A 4,514-nucleotide genomic window follows, 5' to 3' on the forward strand; every position below is an offset into this window, starting at 1 on the left:
GCCCCTCGTCGGGTCCGGTCAAGGCGTTACCCCCAGTCATCAAGGTCGCGATCTCAAGAGGGTCATCAAGGTCGCGATCTCCCCACAGGGGCAGTACCATGGAAGATCGAAGTGCAGGCAGATTCCAAAAGAAGAGGACTAGTTCCTCCCAAAGGAAGGCCACTAGTTCGGTGTCAGAAGATATCCCTCTAGCGGCTACTGGTATGTAGAAAGTTAAATTAATAATTAAGTTAATATGTTGTTATAGGCTATAGACTACCTACACTCAATAGTAATGTAAAGAAAAATTAAGTTACTTTTTTATTTTTACACCTACTATCATGGACGGACTGGGAGATTGTCGGCCCAGGGGGGAGTACAGCTTAGCGGCCCTAAATATTTTACTATATCATTACTATATTTCATTTGTGATTTTGTAAATAATATGAATGTTTTATTACTATAATTTTTTTTAAATAAATGTAAATTTTACTTGTAGAACTATTTAAAAAAATATAAATACCTTTATAAAATACAATTTCCTTTATTTATCTTATGAACATAATATTTATATATATATTATATATATTCATCGATAACAAAAATAATAAATTATTTTTAATTTGTGTACCAGGTAGACAATAACTGATAGGGAACGATATAATTAGATATTCAATCTGTAGTCTGAAAGTCAAGATTTTTCAAATACATAGGGCTACAGCTATACTTCATAAAATATAGTAATACCTACAGTAAACGAGTAAAGAATAGATCCACAATTATTTATTAAGTCTAAATACAAACCAGTTGAAAATTGATTGCATGTCAATGACTAATAGAAATATATTATTAATTATTATTTATTAGTTGACTACTTGACTAAATATATTACAAGTTTATTGTACGACGACCGGCCTAAATTTTACAATTTAGACCGGACCAGTGGGATATTTCCCCCTAGCTCCCCTGGCCAGTCCGCCACTGCCTACTGTATATTATAGTGCATAGGTACTATTAGAACTTATTGATAAACTGCACATAGATAAATATTATACATAGTGTTACTTGCGGAAAATAAGGAAAATTTCAGGGAGCAAGCGGGAAAACTATTAGACACGGCAAAAAGAATAGGTTTAGAAATAAATGCTGAAAAAACTGAATACATGATCGTGCAGAGAAGAGAGCTCGCGGATCATGATCACCCATTTTTAGAAGTCGGGCAGTACAAGTTTCAGAGAGTGCAGGAGTTCAAATATCTGGGATCGATAATGACACAAAAAAACGATGAACTTAATGAAATAAATGCAAGACTCCAATCCAGTAATAAGTGTTACTACGGTCTAAGTAATTTGTTAAAGGCGAGGACGATATCGATGAACCTCAAGATACAACTGTATCGCACCCTCATCCGTCCAGTGGTCAAAGGTGGGCAAGTTAATGAAAATAATTAACTCAAGTTAAGTTAAGTTAAGAGGACACAAGATCGATAAGTTAAAAGTTAACAGTTAACACATTATAAATTTAACTCGATAAGTTAAAAGTTAATATGGAAAAAAAAATTAACTTAACTCAGTTTAAAAAAAGTTAATCTATTTTTTTTTAATTATTAAGTAAATCACATAAAGAGTTAATGTGTCTTTCTAGTTTCTAATTTATAAATTATAAATCAATTTGATTATGACAAAGTACGATTACGAACAACGAACAACGTAAGGGACTGGCCGATGCATGCGCACTATAATTCATAATATTGTATTATTGTCTACAGACTACAAGTATAGACCAGCATAATATTATCAATTATAAATAAATATACACTATTTACTTTAAACGATAATTTAGTTTTCAAGTTATTTTTAGAACTTTGTTTCCGATTTTCAGAATCTGGTGGTCAGCTGTATTTTTCTTATCGATAATAAATTTAAAATTGTTATTACTTATTTGTACTGCAAATAAAATATATTATACTCAAAATTATGTTATCAAGAAAAAGTATAGAAATGTTTGTGTTATTATATTATTGGATTATCTTTATTTTATACTGATGAAGTAATATTTACGTATAAACGAAAAATTTCAAAATGATTTTAACTTATTGGTTTTATTTTAAAATCAACTGATAAAAGCTAAGTTATTTCAACTGTAAATTAAACTAGTTAAGTTCATAAGTTAATTAGAAAACAAACTAACTAGTTAAGTTAAAAAGTTTAAAAAAAATTAACTTTTTAACTTAACTTTAACTTTTTAACTAGTTAATGCCCACCTTTGCCAGTGGTAATGTATGGTTGTGAAGTATGGACATTACGGAAATCAGATCAAAACAGACTACTGATATTCGAAAGAAAAATATTAAGACGAATCTTCGGACCGTGTATAGATGAGACCACAGGGGAATGGAGAATTCGAAAAAACGAGGAGCTCAAACAGTTGTACCAAATGTCTGATATAATTAGAGAAATTAAAAAAAAGAGACTCCAATGGGCAGGACATGCATGGAGAAAGGAAGGAACTCTAATTCGAATGGTTCAATGTGGGACTCCCCAAGGAAAGAGACCCTTGGGACGACCTCGACTAAGATGGGAAGACCAAGTCAGGAAGGACGTACAAGTGACAGACCCAAGTGCCGATTGGAAGGTCTTAGCGTTGGATAGAGTGAAATGGCAAGATATATGTTTGAATGTATGATCTTAATGGTCGATTACAGACAAGAAGAAGAAGATAAATATTATATTATAATTTATAATATATATGTACATGCAAATGTATTTTATGTTTGAAATGAAAATATAATTAAAAGTTTATAAAAATTATAATATATATACAACACCAAACTGAAAAACCAAAAATGAATATTAATATACACAAAATTGTATAATAAATAAGGTATAGGATTTGTTTTTTCTCGAAGATTGAATATACTTCCAAAATGATTTGATATTAATAATAATATCATCTTCAATTGTTAGTATATAGTGAATTTGTTGATATATAATTGCTTATATTTTTTTTGTAAATTAGAAAATGTAAATACTTAATTTTGCTGTAGATTTGAAATTTTATACTTTTTATGTGCAAGTATTTTTTTTTTTTTAATTGGATTTCTTAAGTCATAATTAGACCATGGCAAAGAATAGTTAAAAGATTTAATTTTGTTTTGGGAAAAATAAAGAGAAAATATAAATTTAAGATATTATTAAAAATTTAAGATAGGTAGCATTTTCAATACCTACATTTCTTAGATTATACTGAATTTCAATATTTTCTAAAAATGCAATAATTTCCTTTAAGTTACGGGAGTTACAATTGAATAATTCTGAATTGTTGGACTCATGTAAAATTTTGAAAGTATAATCTACATTTCTATAATTTTACAGTAGAAAAGCTTATTAAAAAAACACAAAAGTCTATGGAACAATCAGATGTTGACGGAGATAAAAATATGATTGAAGAAGTTAATATATCCCTATTTGATATGCCTATAGAATATTCTCTTGGACATTGCATAGCAAAAGATATGTGTATGAGTGCGGGCATCGCCATAGATTTTAAGTTAATGAACAAACATTTAAAACATGAAATATCAACAGTAATTTTTATTTTTAGCTAATCTGTTGATTAATTATAATTATGATTTAGGAGGATCTTCGGAAGAATTGGTGAACTGATGGACCAAAAACCAAACGTTGGCACAGTAGCTTATTTGCAACACAAAAATCAATTCATATATTATTTAATTACAAAAGAATATAGTAACAGTAAACCAACATACAATAGTTTAACTGCTGCCATTAACAAACTACGGGATTTAATTGTAAAACATGGTGTTACAAAATTAGCTATCCCACGTATTGGTTGTGGTCTAGACAACTTGGACTGGTCAATAATAAGAGGCATCATTCATAATATTTTTCAAAATGTAGGATGTACAATCAAAATTTGTCATTTTACACATGTAAGTTTAATTCAGCCTTATTAGCATGCAATTTTATGAAATAAAGTAAACTAATGTTTTATTTTTTTACAGTATATGTCAAAAGAATCAGAACTACTTAGAATTCCACATCCAAGTATTGTTAAAGTAAAGCAAAATATCAAAGATATTCAAAAGCGAGAAAATGAAAAATTGAATAGGTATTATATTATTTTCTCGTAAAACTTCACTACCAGTGTATTGGGATAAACATTTTCAATCAGTTGATGAAAAGTACAGCTTTAAGTCTCAATACTATAAGGACTGTGAGATGGATATTGAAGTTGGTCAGTGTTTATGTTATAACACATTAGATGCTTCTATATTTGTTATTATCACCAACAACAATACAACTGATCATTTTTCTTATCAAAACTTGGAAAATGGTCTTAAGAAAATTAAAATGTTAATCAAAAATGTTCAGCAGTTGCACCCAACATTCATAATATATGAATTCTACAATAATCATAAATTTGAAAATATCATTAATAACAAAATTGTATCTCTAATTAGTTCTGCTTTCTTAGAATTGACTCCATGTGTAATTTTTGTAATTAAAAATTAA

General features: G+C 28.9%; 1 pseudogene across 1 annotated transcript; it reads left to right on the plus strand.

Annotated features, from left to right (window-relative positions):
• Positions 1–3,361: 3,361 nt before the first annotated feature.
• Positions 3,362–4,514, plus strand: LOC107171069 (uncharacterized; annotated as a pseudogene). Its single transcript, XR_016189930.1, has 3 exons — positions 3,362–3,528; positions 3,616–3,931; positions 4,004–4,514. The product of XR_016189930.1 is annotated as an uncharacterized LOC107171069 (transcript).

This window comes from Diuraphis noxia, unplaced genomic scaffold (genome assembly GCF_037042655.1).
Source record: "Diuraphis noxia isolate RWA-SAM2 unplaced genomic scaffold, SU_Dnox_SAM2 contig0001, whole genome shotgun sequence".
In the NCBI taxonomy this organism is placed as follows: domain Eukaryota; kingdom Metazoa; phylum Arthropoda; class Insecta; order Hemiptera; family Aphididae; genus Diuraphis; species Diuraphis noxia.